The sequence below is a fragment of the Rhinoraja longicauda genome, chromosome 25 (genome assembly GCF_053455715.1).
Source record: "Rhinoraja longicauda isolate Sanriku21f chromosome 25, sRhiLon1.1, whole genome shotgun sequence".
Taxonomy (NCBI): Eukaryota; Metazoa; Chordata; class Chondrichthyes; order Rajiformes; family Arhynchobatidae; genus Rhinoraja; species Rhinoraja longicauda.
This window is the reverse complement of record NC_135977.1, coordinates 31,598,364-31,616,254: the sequence shown is the minus strand read 5'-3', so window position 1 is coordinate 31,616,254 and position 17,891 is coordinate 31,598,364. Positions and strand designations below refer to the sequence as shown.

The 17,891-nt window shown below is 46.0% G+C and overlaps 1 protein-coding gene across 5 annotated transcripts in view; it reads right to left on the bottom strand.

Moving 5' to 3' along the window:
• Positions 1-12,063, bottom strand: part of taok3a (TAO kinase 3a) — a 132,194-nt gene extending 120,131 nt beyond the window's left edge. For all 5 annotated transcript variants that reach the window (XR_013548908.1, XM_078421762.1, XM_078421764.1 and 2 more), the window contains exon 1: positions 11,926-12,063. The gene's annotated coding sequence lies outside the window, so the exon portion shown is untranslated. The remainder of the gene's footprint in view (positions 1-11,925) is intronic.
• Positions 12,064-17,891: the final 5,828 nt, after the last annotated feature.

Genomic DNA, 17,891 nt, shown 5'->3' with positions numbered 1-17,891 from the left:
ATAGGTGAACATGAGCAAGGGAGAGGGGGTTGATAACAGATGGACAAAGGCCAGAGATGAAAAAAAGTATGAGACAAAAAGGTTGAAAAGTGGCTAATGTGTCGCCAGAGGAAGGAATGTAGGTGGAGGGGAGGGAGCAGGAGGGGAGAAATAGGTGCGAGTCGGGGGGTGGAGAATAAAGAAAAGGGTGTGGGAGGGAAAGGGGTGGGGGTTGCCAAAAACGGAAGAATTCAATGTGTGCCTGTGTTCACATATTATTTACCATGCCTTGAGATGCCCTTCTTTTCCAGCTTTCTTCTCCCCCACCCCACCCCCCAAACAGTCTGAAGAGAGGCCTCAACCCAAAACGCCACTTATCCATGTTCTCCAATGATGCTCCCTGGCCTGCTGAGTTAGTCCAGCCATACGTCCTTTTTTGTAAATCTGCATCTGCTGTTCCTTGTTTCTAATCTTTACTTTTAACTGTTCCCTGGTTTTGTCCCGAATCACCCACTATTGTGCTTGTAGTTCCAGCTATTGGCTCCAGATCCTGGACAAAATAATTTCCGGCATCCAATTTATCAAGTAAATTCAACAGTCTTCAGTCATTTCACCCTTAAAATTTACTTTCCTCTTTATCTTTTTAGGCAACTCCTCAGGATTGAGGACGCTTTCCCTTCCAATGTATTTTGTAGGTTTTTAAGATGACTGACAAAACCAATAATGGACAGATGTCATTTACAAGGCAGATGGTGAAGCTGTATGAGAGTTGGTCCATTCCTTTTTGCTTATGCTGGTGTATGCTCCCAATGCACGAACTTGAGATTCTTAATGCAGCCCATAATGCTCACATCACATACTTTCCGAGTCCTTGTCAACTCTGAGAAAGCTCATCAATTCTATTTCCGTTTATCGTCCTTTAACCTAGCTAAGTCTTGTAGAGTACCATTTTCCTGCCTGAGTCAGTGCAGCTCCATCAGAGGCTCAGCACCAGCCACAACCAAAGAAGCCTGCTTGACTGGCACCTTATTTGTTACACTTGTTACACTTAATGAGTGCACAGCAACTCAAAACTGCTTTGACAGGACACCCAAAATCTCTGGCCTCCATTGCCCTGGCAAAAGCCAGTCATTAGAGGCACACAGCTTGTAATCTTGCCTCCAAGTCACATCCAAACTACCTCGCCTTTCACTGTTAGTCACTTAGCCAAAGAAAATGTTCACAAATTCCACACAGCACCCGAGGCCACGATCTAACCCGTTGTACTAGCTGTGCAACCAGTGATATCATCTTAATATTGGTGCAGTCGAGAGATTTCAAACCAAACCCTCAATAAAAAACAAATACTGCACTCATCGCACAAGTACAGAAATAGAGACATTCGTCCCAACTCGTCCATGCTGACCAAATTGCCAACCTGAGCTATTGCTAATTGCCCAGATTTGGCCAATAGCCCTCCAAACCTTTGCTTTTCACATATCGACCCAAATGTCTTTTAAACATTTTAAGATGGAGCTCTAGGGGCTAGTGGGATCAAGGGATAGGGGAGAAGGCAGACACAGGTTACTGATTGTGGATGATCAGTCATGATCACAATGAATGGCGGTGCTGCCTCGAAGGGCCAAATGGCCTCCTCCTGCACCTATTTTCTATGTAAAAGTACACATCGCTTCCACTTCCTCCAGCAGCTCATTCCACATACCCACCATCCTCTGTGTGGGAAAAAGTTGCAACCTCTAGTTTTAAACCTCCTTACTCTTGGTAAATGGCTGGCCATTCAATATAGCTATGATTCATCAATGCAATCATTTCAACACAAATGACTTTCATACAAATACAAGCTCAATTCAGCTTAACTATTTGGGAAGAGTAGAAACAAGGAACTGCAGACGCTGGTTTATGAATAAAAAGACAAAGAGCTAGAGTAACTCAGTTGGTCAGGCAGCATCTCTGAACATGGACAGGCAATGTTTTTACCTGCCATGCTTTGCCCTGCTCCTCCTATCTTCCAGCTTGCCTCCCTAAAGTCAGTCTGAAGGGACCCGACCCAAAAGTCACCTATCCATGTTCTCCAGAGACGCTGTCTAACCCGCTGAGTCCAGCACTTTGTGCTTCTAATTATTTGACATGTACTTTATCTTCATTATCCAACATATAAATAGCATTTCATGGTTTCTCCATTTCATAACCAGGAAGTAAATCGATGATAGACGATTTTCTTCGATTTAAACCAGCATCTGCAGTTCTTTCCTGCACAAGTAAATCGTTGACATGGCATGTACAATTACGATTAAGTATTGAGAAGATAAAGTATTTTTGAATTAAGATTTTTTTTTAATGTGCAATGATTTTACAATTAACTCTACATTGCCTAATTATTGAATTGCTAAACAGATTCCCAATGGCTCTCATCATCCTCAACCCAAGCACTAAATAGCAACCAAGCCTTGTCTACAGAGCCCTACCTATGGAACTGCACTACCATCTGGCAGAGGGGAAATTTAACTTTGCCAACTGTAAAAACTTTAGATAATTTTAAATAGTTCTTAAAGGGCCAAGTTAATTGAAATTAAAAAATAAAAATTTTACACATTTAAATCATGTCAAAATACATTTCATTTTTAATATGGCCTGACTTTTGCCTCCTCGTCTGAGGGTTTACAATCCCCATTAACGCCAATGAGGTTTCAGACACCAAAAGGTCTGACCTCCTGCAAGATAACTATTCACAAAATGCTGGAGCAACTCAGCAGGTCAGGCAGCATCTCAGGAGAGAAGGAATGGGCGACGTTTCGGGTCGAGACCCTTCTTCAGATTGATCCTGCAAGATAATGGTCATTCTTTCGTATTGTGCCTGTTTCCAAGCTCTACTACCCTATGACAATGTGGTCAAAATGGTTAAATAATAAACAGAAATGGAACAAACACCCAAGTACAAATGTTGACTGCATGTTATTAGGCTACTCAAAAATAAGTTATTGCAAGGACTATCACAATTATCAAACAAAAATGCGAGCAGATGGATTTTAACATAACTTTGGCACAAGAAATACCTGCAGTTATCTATACTCAGAACAGAAGTGATGCTGTGCTAGAGCAAAATAAAATGAGCACACACATTAACAGGATGTTCAAATATGCTCATCAAGTTGATTAAAAGTTTTTTAAAAATGAGAAAATTAAACTAGAAGTTACATTGGACTTTTAAAAGAAAAGTGTTTTTTTGGCAGTGAATGGAGGGATATGGATTTTGTGCAGGTAGGTATGCAATGGTCTTGCAATCATGTTTGGCATATTATGGGCCAAAGAGCCTGTTCTTGTGCTGTACTGCTCTATGTTAAATATCATTTGTCTAACTCCTGTCTTTCCTTAGAGAATATATAACAATACAGCACAGGACCGCACTGTCTGTGCTGATGTCTGCTAATGGTTTATTACTGTCACATGTACTGGGGTACATTGAAAAGCTTCTGCGTGCTATTCAATCAAATTGTACTCCACGCAAGTACAATCAAGCCACACACAAGTACAACAGGTAATGTGAAAAGAACATTGAATATGATGTCAAGTTAAACTAACCTCCTCCGCCTGCATGTAATCCATATACCTCCATTCCCTGCAATTTCATGTGCCATCTAAAAGCTTTGGGGGCCATTGTCATACCAGCTATCATTGCCAGCCCTGGCAGTGCTTTCCGGGCACCCGCAACGCGGTGTATCAAACTTGTACATTTTCTTTTAAACTTTCCTCCTCTCACCTCAAAGCTATGCCCTCTTGTCTGACTCTTTTGGCCCTATCTACATTTCTCATAATTTTATACGCTTCCAGTTTAGTTTAGTTTTTATTGTCACATGTACCGAGGTACCGTGAAAAGCTTTTACATTGCATAGTATCACAGACCTCACCATGCTGCCATTCCCTAATTAGCTCATTCCAAAAGCAAGTAAATCCTATCCTGAGGAATCCTCTCCAATAGCTTCCCTGCCACCAACATGATGAATCTCACTGGCCTATAATTCCCTGGATTCTCTCTATTTTCCTTTTTATACACAGGAACACCATTGGCTACTTTCCGGTCCTCTAGGATCTCACCAGAAGCTAGAGATGATACAAAGATCTTTGTCAACCCCCCTATATGCCTCCTGTCTTGCAAGTCAACCTGGGACAGATCCCATCAGGAGTTTATCCACCTTAATATTCTTAATGGCTTCCCAAACAATCTGAAACTAGGATTTCTACCAGTGTACTTTATAAAGGACCCTACTCATCACATTGCTGCTATCTTCATTAATGAGCCACAAAGTGCAAATCAGGATTTGATAACACGTCACATGCTTCACTTTACCATTGCATATAGTTCTTTGAGTTTCAATAAACACACAATCCAAAACATTGGTGCTAAAAGAACCTCCTGTGCAATCACAAGCAGAATATGCACAGTTGTTTTATTGTGGATTATCTGTTGACGTAGAAATAATGGCAACATTCAATTTTACATCGAGTCATCTATATAAAAATAAGCTTGATCATCTGAAGTTTCACCAGAGCAAAAGACAGTCAAGTACATTTTAATGCAATGTCACAGATTAAGAATTGTAAGTCAATATTGGATTCCACAAATGATGCAATCATGACCAAATAAAATATATTTTTTAATGATGTTGATTGAGGGATGACTATTAGCCAGGTGGCCGAGAATAAGATCCCCTGCTCTATTCTGCAACAGTGCCAGAGACCTTTTACATCTACACCCAAGAGTGCAGATGGGACCTCAGTTAGCATGTCATTTGAAGCCAGATTTGCAGCAAATGCAGCAACATCTCAATTTTGTATCAGAATGGCAGCCTATATCTTTCTGTTCAAATTTCTGCCGTGGAACTAGAATGCATAACCTTCTAACTCAGAAACTAGCAATATACACCAATCAATAGTGAATAATGATTGAAACAATCTGCTTAATTTGGCTGATAAATACAGATCGGTTGAAATATCCCACTTCTACATTGTGACTTTAATGCATCTCCAAAAAAAGAGGAAAAATAAAGCAGATTAAAACACAAAATAATTTTAGGTAATTCCCAATCTTCCCAAGTCAAGGTATGAATCATGAATCAAGGTATAATTCCCAAGTCAAGGTATGAATCATGAATTTATGTCATTTATAAATTTAGTAATTAAATTGTGACAAAGGGTCTTCAACTCAGTTTATCTTTGCTTAGAAGTTGCCTGTCTTGCTGAGCATCTTCACAACTTTTATTTTTGATTTCCAACTTCCAGATTTTTTTTATTTTTGCCAAGAATTCAAACCCTTAATGTACACATAATATATACATGTTATCTGATAAGTAATTTCTGTACTACTTCCTTGTAGTATCTTATCATAAAGTTGGAGAAAGTATTGCCATACAGTCCATCATGAATGTCAGCCCTTTTGCTGCACATCAAAATTAAAGCAAAAACTACACATTGGAAATCTATCTATCTATCTATACTACTAAAACTCTTGGTTTGTTTGTGTTTATGTGTGTACCATGCCACATTTTTAGGCCCACCCTACTCACTTCCCCTGTGGTGTGAATAAACCCACTTTTGTTACTTTTTAAAAACAATTTACCTTATAAACTTTAATAAATGTGTGTGTGTGTCCCCAGAGGACCAGCGGGAGGACCTGTGCCCGTCCCGGTGCGCCCCGCGCCTGACCTTCCTCCCATGCTGCAGCGCACCGCAGAGGCTGCGGCAGAGGGTCCAACAAGATGGCCGTTCCCGCCGATTGCAGCAGGAGAAATGGGGCCGAGGTCAGTGCCTTCTCCCTGACCACTCTCACACACCCACGTGGGGTCAATTGATTGGCGCCGACCTCCCGCTCGACACCCGATTGGTCGCTGTTCCGGATCCCATGTGGGGGAAGCGCCGCATCCAAGCATTGGCCATCGCCGTCGAGCTGCCGCTGCAGGAGAGGTAACACCCAACGGGTCCACGGGCCGCTCTGGCCGCCCGGGACGGGGTGAGTGTCTCCTTCTCCCCTTTCCTCTCCCCCCTCACCCGCCACTGGCCCCGGGGGAGACACCCCAGCCAGCAACGGATACACAGGTCGTCCGTAGGGGGAGGGTTGCCGGGCCCACAGGAGAGGTTTGGACCCAACAGTGGTTGCCGGGCCCACAGGAGAGGTTTGGACTCAACGGGTCCACGCTTGTCTAGTCTAAACTAAACACAGAAAAGGCTACATTTTCTCAGCAGATCAGACTGCATCTTTGGGGCAAAAACAAAGCAGCATTTCAGATTGAAGATCTTTCATGAGCTGGGTGGAAGGGAGAAGCAGTGGGGACTATCCCAGATAGGACAAAACCAGAATGACCATGGGCATAATTTGTAAATGTTACTTGGTGAATAAGTAAATGGGAGCAGTTGGGGGCAAAAACATACACTAAAACTATAAATTGTGAAATGCAGAGCAGAAAGACAAGCCCAGCAGATCATCCCTTTTTTTATAGCCTTGCAAATATTTCTCCAGAAATCTAATTCCCTCTTGAAAGTCAGAATGGAGCCTGCCTCCACATCTGCAACCAGTGCATGCCAGATTCCAACCATAAACTGTGGAAAGGATATTTTCTTGTTAAACTTGCTTCTCTTCCTCTTTATTTTGTACCTGTTTATCTCTGTGCCACCCCCTTCCAAAAGCAAACAGCCTCACTTTCTCTAATCAAATGAACAATTCTATAAAAACATTTGGATCCTCTTGAATACCTTGCAATCGTTTGGCGACCAGATTGAACATAATACTCCACCCCATGCCAGATCAGTTCAGCATAAAATCTGTTTGTACACTCAATGCCTCTTTTAATTCAAAAAAACAAAATCGGCTATGCGTTATTGACTACTTTTTCAACCTGTCCTGTCACTCTCATTGATTTGTCCACAAATATCCCCGGGACATTTCGTTCCTCTGTCTCTTTTAGAACAGTATCCCTATAATTGTCTTTCCTTTTTCTTCCTACCAAAATTCATCACCTCATGTCGTTTTGCATTCATCTTTATTGACCGTACATCTGGGTACAGGTGGTAGGGCAAAGGTAGAGTTGCTGCCTTACAGCACCAGTGACCAATGTTCAATCCTGACTCCGGGTGCTGTCTGTACGCAGTTTGTACATTCTCCCCCAACTGCGTGGGTTTTCCCTGGGTGCTCCAGTTTCCTCCCGCACTCCAAACACGTACTGGTTGGTAGGTTAATAGGCCTTGGTAAAGATTGTATATTGTCCCAAGTGTGTAGGGTAGTGCTAGTGTACGGGGATTGCTGGTCGGTGCAGACTAGGTGGGCCGTAGGATCTGTTTCCGCATTGTATCTCTAAACTAATCTGTCTTTCCTATCAGCATTCCTGTTGCATGATAAAAGTTGATGCCCATAGCTACAGACAATAAGGTACACACAAAATATTTATGGTATTTGCAGCCTGACACCAGCGTTACAGTTTCAATTTGGATGCTATAATGCAGATAAAATATTCAGATATACAATATGGCACTCCCATCTTAAAGTTACTGCACCGTCACATGATAATGAATAGCAATATAACAAAATGAAGACGCAAAGAATTATTATTGGTGAAACTGCTCTCCAAGTGTCATATATCTTTTGCACTATGTAAATTATTAAACACAGAAAATTATCTAAAGTTCAGGCATTAATTGCATTAATAATCTTTCTGATGCATGGGATTTTAAAAAGGCCTAATTTTTGTGCGATATTACACTTGACAAGGTAAGTGACTAATTCAAAAAGCTTAAAGTAAAACTGATATCACAGTTGAAGAAAAGAGGCTCCAAAGCAAGATAAGGCTCCACCGTCAGTACAATGCAAAAAAAAACACCACACCGGTTTTATCCGGCCACTAGATATCCAAAATGTTCCTTCACAGTGCGGACTTACCCGAGCAACCCTGCCAGATTCTGGCACTGGTTGCAGTTAGGTTATCCAAAAGAGGGACATGTATCCAGAAGTGCCCTTATGTGGCAAATTGGTCAAGGATCATCCAACAAAGGGTCTCGACCGAAAACGTCGCCCATTCCTTCTCTCCTGAGATGCTGCCTGACCCGCTGAGTTACTCCAGCATTTTGTGAATAAACACCTGCAATACTAACATGATCACTATTTGGGAAATACCCAAAATGTTGTGTAATTCATAGAGGGATGCAACTGCAGTTATATTTCTTCTTAAGCAGGTCACTAAAGGAATGCATGTAGCAGTCTCTTGCACAAGTCACACAAAGTATATGCACCTGCTAGACTGTCCAAATTACTGGTGAAAATGCTGAAGATAGGGTTATATAAGACAGCAGGACCAAAGACACTCTCAATCACAAAGGAAAATTCCAAGCGAGGGTACTACTGCCCGTTTCCATTGCCAGCTGCCCAGCCCAGGATAATCTCGGCAACAGCAACAGAATTAAAGTATCCGGCCAAGGACACCACTTGCCACATCCTCCCCCCCCCCCCTTCCTCCCTGCAGGTTGCATCTGGGTATCAACTAAATGAAGTGCTGCCAACTCACAAACAACAGGACATGCCCCTGCTGCTTCCTTCTGACCTTATCCACCTCCCCAGCCGTGTACTTTCCTAATTGCCCCACTGTTCCCGGTCACTGACATCACCAACCTGAACCGTACCAGCTCTCCCCTCTCCTTCACCACTAACCACTGCCATCCCACCCACTTTATCTGAAACCCAAGCCACTCTTTCCCCAAAACCACACCACACTTCCATATTCATGGTCTTCTCTGCCACCTATTTCAATCTATGCACACCCTTTGCCTCCCTCAACCCACCCAAAGCACTTCTCTTTATCTTCCACCACCTTGCCTCACATTTCTCCATCTACCATTCCACCACCCATTCTCTGCCCACCACATTCTCTTATGGGCTTGCTCGGAAATGTACAGGAGATAGAAGATTTTGTCGAGTGGTGCTGCAACGACAATCTCTCACCCTGCATCTACAAAAGCAAGGAACTAATCATTGCATTCAGAAAGGGGAACTCAGGAGACCATATGCCAGTTTTCATTGGTGGGGATGGCAGTGGAGAGAGTTAGCAGCTTGAAATGTCTGGACGTTAACAAGTTAGATGTCTTGTCCTGGACACAGCACATTGATGTTGGCATGAACGCGGCTCGTCAGGGCCTCGACTTTTGTAGACGCTTACTGAGATTCAGCATGTCAGCAAACATTCTCACAGTCTCCATCACTGGAAATAGACTATTGACTGACGTCTATTACAAACCCACTGACTCCCACAACTATTTAGACTACACTTCTTCCCACCCTGCTTCCTGCAAAGACTCTATCCCTAGCTCCTAATTCCTCCATCTATGCCGCATCTGCGCCCAAGATGAGGAGTACCATACCAGGACAGCCGAGATGTCCTCCTTCTTAAATGAACAGGGGTTCCCCTCTCCCATCATACATGAGGCTCTTACTCATGTCTCATCGGTACCCTGCAGCTCCGCCCTTGCTCCACCTCCCCCTAGTCCTGACCTTCCACCCCATCAGTCACTGCATACAACACAATCCTCTGAAATTTCCACCACCTACAACAGGATACCACCACTAACCACATTTTCCCATCTCCACCCCTTTCCACCTTCCGCAGGGACCGTTCCCTCCGCAAATCCCTGGTTAACAACCCTTCCCACCCAAACCACCCCCTCCCCAGGTATCTTCCCCTGCAACCGCAAAAGATGCAACACCTGTCCCGATACCTCCTCCCACGACTCTGTCCAGGGACCCCGACAGTCCTTTCAGGTTAGGCAGAGGTTCACTTGCACCTCCTCCAACCTCATCGACTGTATCCGTTGTTCAAGATGTGGACTCTTCCAACCTCACCTACTGTGTCCGTTGTTCAAGATGTGGACTCTTATACATCGGCGAGACCAAACGCAGACTGGGCGATCATTTCGCGGAACACCTTCGCTCAGCCTGCATGAACCAACCTGATCTCCCAGTAGCTGGACAATTTAATTCTCCTTCCCAACCCTACACAGACCTTTCTGTCCTCGGTCTCCTCCATTGTCAGAGTGAGGCTAAAAGCAAATTGGAGGAACAGCATCTCATATTTCACTTGAGCAGCTTACAGCCCAGTGGTATGAATATTGATTTCTCTCACTTCAGGTAGCCCCAGCATTCCTTCTCTCTCTATCCCTCCCCCACCCAATTCGCACTAGCTTCTCATTTTCACCCTACAGATTACAATGGCCTGTTTTCTTTATCATCGTTACTTTTTTGCATATCTTTCATTCATTGTTCTTTATCTCACCACATCACCGTCTATATCTCTTGTTTCCCTTATCCCTAACCAGTCTGAAGAAGGGTCTTGACCCGAAACATCACCCATTCCTTCTCTCCAGAGATGCTGCCTGTCCCACTGTTACTCCTGCGTTTTGTGTCTATCTTTGCAGAAAGCATCTGCAGTGCCTTCATACACATTCTAACAGACCTACAGTTGCACAGTAGAAAGTGTTCTGACAGGTTGCATCATGGCAATTTAAACGCACAGGAATGCAAGAGGCCAGAGAATGGTGAAAGCTCACTCCATCATCTAAAGCATCTACTTGAGACGCTGACCTAAGAATGCAGTATCCCTACAATCCAGGCCTTGCCTTCTTCTCGCTGCTGCTGTCAGGCAGGAGGTACAGAAGCCTGAACCACTAGATTCAGGAGTAGCTACTTTCCTACAACCATCAGATTCTTGAACCGAACTGAACAACCCTATCCCGACCACCCCTTGCACTACCACAAACTTGTTTTTTTCCCCATTGTGTTTTGCACTAATGTACAGCTCTTTTCTCTGCAATGTCTCGTGTAATTTCAGGATGCTGTCTGTCCATGTACTTGCGTTGTAAGCATGATTTTCATTGTACCTCTACGATACCGTGCTCGCACACATTACAACAAACTCAACTTGGCCCACAGCCCTCGGGGTCAGACCCACCACTCGGTCTCAGCTCGCGCCGGCTCTACTCTCACCAGCACTTGGCACCCCTAACCACCCCCTCCCCTGTTGTCCACTCCCACCCCAGTCTCCTCTACATACCTCTGTCCTCAGGCCCCACTCCGACTCTACCCACCCCAGTCCCCTTCTCCAACTTCTCCCACCCTCGTCCCCCTCTCTACACCCACTCACCCCAGTCCCCCTCGTCCCTCTCTGTACCCACCCACCCCAGTCCCCTCGTCCCCCTCTCTGCCCCCTCCCACCCATGTCCCTCTTTCTACCCCCTCCCACCATGACCCTTTCTCTTCCACCTCCCACCCATGTCCCTATCTGCCCCCTCCCACACTTGTCTCTCTCCCTCTGCCCCACCCACCCGTATCCCATTCTCTCTGCCCCCTTCCCGCCCTTATCCCTCCCGCCCACACCTTTCTCTCTCTCTCCCCTCACCGACCCTTGTCTATCGCTGTCCCACCGACCCTTATCGTTCCACCCCCCGTCACACCTTCTCTCCCTTCACCTACTCTTATCCCTCCACACCCTAGCTCCGTCCACTGATATCCCTCCATGCACGTCCCCTCTGTGCCCCACCAGCTTGGGGGGAGCAAGGTCCCGCCACCGCCCTCCCTGCTCCTGGCGGGTTACCGAGGGCGGAGGAAACCCAAGGCGGGGGAATTGCTCCTCGGCGCCGATCCCCCCCAGTACTGTCTGTGGGACGTATGTGTGGGGTGTAAGTTGACAGGTGGGCCTGTAACTCGGTGAACCCCTCTCCCCCCCACCCCACCCCACCCCCGCTCTCGGGACAGAGCACGATTTGACTTCCTGGTGCAGGCCAGACAAACCGCGCAGGCGGAAGCGCCGTCCGCCCTCCTCTTGCACATAAACACACGGCCGGCCGGGCGCTGACAGCCGCCGCCTCAGGCAGCACTGCGGGCGCTCACGGCCCCGGCACACACACACTTACACTCACCGGTCACTGTGCGAGTGAGCGGGCAGCCTCCTCCTCCAGCTGACAGCGCGGCGCAGCCCAGCGGGCGCTCGTCGCCACAACCAATATGGCCGCTCAGGCGCGTCGCCGCCACCGCCGGGCGCGAGCCAGAGATGCGCGCTCCCCGCGCCGACAGCGCGCCCAGCGGCTGGAGGACCGGCCGCCGCCACCGCCACCGCCGGGCAGAGATGCGCGCTCTCCGCGCCGGCAGCGCGCCCAGCGGCTGGAGGACCGGCCGCCGCCACCGCCACCGCCGGGCGCGAGCCAGAGATGCGCGCTCTCCGCGCCGGCAGCGCGCCCAGCGGCTGGAGGTTGCGGCCGCTCACCAACAGGTCAAGTCAAGCCAAGTCAATTTTATTTGTATAGCCACATTTAAAAACAACCCACGTTGACCAAAGTGCTGTACATTTGATTAGGTTCTAATAGAAAAAAAAAAAAAATGAAATGAAAACATACAGTAGCACACAAACAGTTCACAGCGCCTCCTCAATGAGCCTCAAACGCTAGGGAGTAGAAATAGGTTTTGAGCTTGGACTTAAAGGAGTGGATGGAGGGGGCAGTTCTGATGGGGAGAGGGATGCTGTTCCACAGTCTAGGAGCTGCAACCGCAAAAGCGCGGTCACCCCTGAGCTTAAGCCTAGACCGCGGGATAGTCAGTAGCCCCAAGTCGGCCGACCTGAGGGACCTGGAGTTAGAGAGGGGGGTTAGAAGATTTTTGATGTAGGGGGGGGGAATGTCCATTTAGGGCTTTATACGTGAATAGGAGGAGCTTGAAGTTGATTCTGTACCGTACAGGGAGCCAGTGGAGAGAGGCCAGAATCGGGGTGATGTGGTCCCTTTTACGGGTACCCGTCAGGAGTCTCGCTGCGGCGTTTTGGACCAGTTGCAGGCGGGACAGGGAAGATTGGCTGATCCCAGTGTATAGGGAGTTGCAGTAGTCTAGGCGGGAGGAAATGAAAGCGTGAATGATTTTTTCTGTGTCGTCGAAATGGAGGAAAGGTTTGATTTTAGCTATGGTTCGAAGTTGGAAGAAGCTGGCTTTTACCACAGCGTTGACTTGCTTATCAAATTTTAATGCAGAGTCAAATATCAGGCCGAGGTTTTTGACATGCGGTTTGACTAGGCAGGATAGACTTCCAAGACTGCCTGTTATCAATTTGATGGAGTCCGGGGGGGGGGGGGGGGGGGGGGGGGGGGGGGCCGTATAGGATGACCTCAGACTTGCTCTCATTTAATTGGAGGAAGTTCTGTGCCATCCAACATTTTATGTCCTCAAGGCAGTGTAAGAGGCTGTTTAAATTTGACTGGTTGTTGGGTTTCAGGGGGAGGTAAAGCTGAGTGTCATCGGCATAGCAGTGGAAAGAAATGCCGTGCCTTTGAATGATTTGGCCAAGGGGGAGCATGTATAGAGAGAAGAGAATGGGGCCTAGGATGGAGCCTTGTGGAACTCCGCAGGAGAGGCTAGCTGGAGCAGAGGAATAACTGCCTATGTTGATGGCGAAACTCCTATCTTTGAGGTACGAAGCGAACCAGCTCAGGGCAGTGCCATCAATGCCAACCGCGTACCGGAGACGGTCAATAAGGATGGTGTGGTCCACTGTATCGAACGCTGCGCTGAGGTCGAGAAGGAGCAGGATTGCACAGTCGCCGGTGTCGATGGCGAGAAGCAGGTCGTTGTGTACCTTCAACAAGGCAGACTCTGTGCTGTGGTGGGCTCTGAAACCTGACTGGAAACTTTCCAGGATGGTGTTTTGGTGCAGGTAGGGCACTAATTGGTTTAGAATTGCCTTTTCAAGGACTTTTGACAGGAATGGCTGTTTGGAAATGGGTCTGTAGTTGCTAGGCAAGGTGGGGTCTAGGTGTACACCTGGCTGATCAGGTGTAAGCTGCTCAAGCAAAATATGAGGTGCTGTTCCTCCAATTTGCGGTGGGCTTCACTACGACACTGGAGGAGGCCCATGACAGAAAGGTCAGACTGGGAGGGGGAGTTGAAGTTCTCAGCCACCGGGAGATCAGGTTGGTTAAGGCGGACTGAGCGCAGGTGTTGAGCGAAACGATCGCCGAGCCTGCGTTTGGTTTCGCCGATGTAGAGAAGTTGACATCTAGAGCAGTGGATACAATAGATGAGGTTGGAGGAGGTGCAGGTGAACCTCTGCCTCACCTGGAAAGACTGTTTGGGTCCTTGGCTGGAGTCGAGGGGGGAGGTAAAGGGACAGGTGTTGTATCTCCTGGAGAGGGGGTGGTTTGGGTAGGGGGGAGTGGACCAGGTAGTTACGGAGGGAACGACCTCTGCGGAAAGCAGAAAGGGGAAGAGATGGGAAGATGTGGCCAGTAGTGGGATCCCATTGGAAGTGACGGAAATGTTGGAGGATAATTTGTTGTATACGCTGGCTGATGGGGTGGAAGGTGAGGACAAGGGGGACTCTATCCTTGTTACGAATGGAGGGAGGGGGAGCAAGAGCAGAGCAGTGGGATATAGAGGAGGCCCTAGTGAGAGCCTCATCTGTAATGGAAGAGGGGAAGCCTCGTTTCGTAAAGAATGAGGACATCTCTGATGCCCTAGTGCGAATCACCTCATCCTGGGCGGAGATGCGGCGTGGACGGAGGAATTGGGAGTAGGGGGTAGACTTTGCAGGAGACAGGGTGGGAAGATGTGTAGTCAAGATAGCTGTGGGAGTCAGTGGGTTTGTAGTAGATGTCGGTCACTAGTCTGTCTCCTGTGATGTAGATGGTGAGATCCAGAAACGGTAGGGAGATGTCGGAGATGGTCCAAGTATATTTAAGAGCAGGATGGAAATTAGTGGTGAAATGTATGAAGTCAGTGAGTTCTACATGGGTACAAGAGGTAGCACCAATGTAGTCGTCAATGTAGCAGAGGTAGAGTTCGGGGATGGGGCCAGTGTATGTCTGGAACAGGGATTGTTCGATGTACTCGACAAAGAGGCAGGCATAGCTAGGGCCCATACAAGTGCCCATAGCTACGCCTCGGGTTTGGAGGAAGTGAGAGGAGTGAAAGGAGAAGTTGTTGAGATTAAGAACCAGCTCTGCTAGGCGAAGGAGAGTGTTAGTAGATAGAGATTGGCTGGTTTTACGGTCGAGGAAGAAACAGAGTATTGGCTGGTTCTACGGGTATGTCTACATCCTTTGTTTGTCCCGCCCCCCCCACATCAGTCTGAAGAAGGGTTTCGACCCGAAACGTCACCCATTCCTTCTCTCCTGAGATGCTGCCTGACCCGCTGAGTTACTCCAGCTTTTTGTGATACCTTCGATATATACCAGCATCTGCAGTTATTTTCCTACTCACCTTAAACCTATGTCCCCTGGTTCTTGATTCCCATACCCTGGGTAAAAGACTGTGTATTCTCCCAATTAATTCCTTTGATGATTTTATACTCCTCTAAGATCACCCCTTAGCCTAAGGAATAAACTCTTATCTTGCTTAAACTCTCCCAATAAATTAGGCCCTTGAGACCTGGCAACATCCTTGTAAATCTCTGCACTATTTCAAGCTTAATGACATCCTTCCTACAACAGAGCAACCAAACAGAACACAGTACAAAGTCATCCTGTGCAACATAGTGAGCCAACTTTAATACTCAGTATTCTTACTGATGAATGCCAATGTACCAAAAGCCACCTTTACCACTCTTATCTATGACACCATTTTCAGTGAACTATGTGTAACTATTCCTAGATCCGTCTGCTCTTTAACAATCACCAGGGATCTGCCATTGGATTTTGGGAAACCTACCATTCCAGCAACCTTGACCAGATCAATCGATAGGCTCATCACTGACGACTCTTAGATCTTCTGCTTTACAACATTCCACAGCACTCTACCATTCACTGTGAAGGTACTGCCCTGGTTTGACTTCCTAAAATGCAATACCTCATTCTTGTCTGCATTAAACTCCATCAGCCATTCTTCAGCAACTTGCCCACTTAATCAAGACCCTGCTGTATTTTTTGATAACCATCTTCATTGTCTATTATAGCACCTGCTTTCGTGTCATCTGCAAACTTACAAATCATGCCTTGTACATTTGGAGATGAATTTGGTTGAGATTATGGCGTGGAAGCTGGAGATATAATGAATAAATAGGAGCCTGCCGTAGATGTCCTTGTTATCCAGATGTTTCAGCAATTAATGTAGGACCAGCGAGATGGAGTCTGCCATGTACTTATTGCAACGGGAGGCAAACCGTAGGGGATTAAGGCTGTTTGGGAGGCTAGATTTAATGTGCACCATGACCAGCCTCTCAACGCACTTTGTGATGGTGAACGTCAGACCCACGGGATGTAGTCATTTTAATGTTACAATTCCTTTCCCCGAGTCTAAACTTGCTGTATATAGATAGACATGGAAAGAAGCACCGATCCATGGGCGATACCACTTTCAACCTTTCATCAGTTAATGTACCCCATATTAAACCTAAAACTTTATTTTATGGCCCATCAATCAGCTGCCATGTTTTATATCATAGTGTGCAGCTGTTTTCCAATAGTCTTTAGAAGACTGAGCAAACAACCAAGGCAGCATTGCCATCATTTCTGCAACTGGCCATGCCTTGTAGATAAGGAGCTAATCAGTGTGATTTCCCACTCCTCATCATTATCATGCGATTCCTGCTGCAAGTGCTTGCACATTGCCATCAGGGCAAAAGAGATAAATGTTCCCTGGAACTAATCAGCTGCAGGCACTTGGTGTCAAAGATTACATGTGAAAAATAGTTACTTGGACGAAGCCAAGCAATCCGTATGCAGAACAAAACATGAAAGATTATATTGGGGATTGACTAAAGTGGTCTATCCATGATTCTCAATTGTGAATATTCAGTTTGCACAATGTTTCAATTTTTGTTCTGAGGTTTACTCATCATCAAAGCTGTTAGCGAACCCGTAGGCTATTATTATTGAATTTTGCCTTTAAAATATGCATTTATCCATGACATTAAGGCAGTGGCGCATATTAGCAGTACTAAAGGAAAATAACTAGAAGTAATGTCCTTTGCAATATGCACACCTTCTAAATACTGCACACATATCATCTGGAAATTTACCTGAGATTCACTGACTACCCTAAAATTGTTTGTACACTAAATGCAAATCGGCTGCATTCGGCTCCAATATTCTGTACCTTCAATCTCACATTTAAATAGCTTCCAAAAACCAAGCATTAAATATGGCTGCTTGGGAAAATATCCACCTAAATGTGCCCCACCAAGCAGTTAGCACATTGAAGTGTGGTGGGGGGGGGTTAACAATTTTGAGCTGAAATAAATTGAATTTAAAGTGCGATATGCTAATGGTTTTATCTTACAGTGCCCTCCATAATGTTTGGGATAAAGATCCATCCTTTATTTCTTTGCCTCCACACCACAATGTGAGATTTGTTATAGAAAAAATCATATGTGGTTAAAGTACACATTGTCAGATTTTAATAAAGGCCACTTTTATACATTTTGGTTTCACCATGTAGAAATTACAGCAATGTTTATACATAGTCCCCCTATTTCAGGGCACCATAATGTTTGGGACACAGCAATGTCATGTAAATGAAAGTAGTCATGTTTAGTATTTTGTTGCATAGCCTTTGCATGCAATGACTCCTTAAAGTCTGCGATTCATGGACATCACCAGTTGCTGGGTGTCTTTTCTGGTGATGCTCTACCAGGCCTGTATTGCAGCCATCTTTAGCTTATGCTTGTTTTGGGGGCTAGTCCCCTTCAGGTTTCTCTTCAGCATATAAAAGGCATGCTCAATTGGGTTCAGATCGGGTGATTGATGTGGTCACTCAAGAATTAACCATTTTTTAGCTTTGAAAAACTCCTTTGTTGCTTTAGCAGTATGTTTGGGATCATTGTTTTGCTGTAGAATGAACCGCCGGCCAATGAGTTTTGAGGCATTTGTTTGAACTTGAGCAGATAAGATGTGTCTATACACTTTGG